Source organism: Odontomachus brunneus, unplaced genomic scaffold, assembly GCF_010583005.1.
Source record: "Odontomachus brunneus isolate Ranch 3 - 2012 unplaced genomic scaffold, Obru_v1 Obru_scaffold_194, whole genome shotgun sequence".
In the NCBI taxonomy this organism is placed as follows: Eukaryota; Metazoa; Arthropoda; class Insecta; order Hymenoptera; family Formicidae; genus Odontomachus; species Odontomachus brunneus.
In genome coordinates, this window is record NW_022639644.1 from 187,906 (window position 1) to 188,650 (window position 745).

The window sequence follows — 745 nt, forward strand, 5'->3', positions numbered from 1 at the left end:
TGTATGCTGTCTGGGTTAATATTTTTAATCTTAACAGTACTTTGTGTAAGTATTTCATCACTTAGCAAAGTATTATATATTAGTATGAAAATATTGACAATGTTCTGCGTAAGTATTTTATCACTGGACGAAGTATTACATATCAATATTTAAGTATTGAAATCAATCATAAGGTAGGATTTGTAACATTAAATATTGAAATACTTGAGTACTAAAAGCTGTATTTGAATCACAGAATATTACTAAATACTGTACTTTTAATACTGAAAATAAGTAATTAATTAATGATTCTTAGTATGATATTTCTATAAGGGATCTACAAAATTATTGGTTTCAATAATTTTTCACTCGAATTCTATCACCTTTACCAAAAAATATCAAGAAATAAAAATTATCTATTTTCTTCTCATAAAGCTCTAAGAATTTTTTTCAGAATGTTTTATAAACTTTTTAGTACTTCAAGAAAATGCAAGAAAATACAGTATTAAAAAGTTGATTAAAATATTCTGAAAAAATTTTCAGAGCTCTATGAAAAGAAAATAGATAATTTTTATCTCTTACTATTTCTCTGTAAAGTTGTGAGAATTCGAGTAAAAAATTATTGAAACCAATAATTTTGTAGATATTTCAGTAAATATCTTAGAAAATAGAGGTCGTATAAGAAAGTTTTTCAAACAAGAGTTGTTCTTTTTTTATGTGTGTATATATATATATATATATATATATATATATATATATATATATA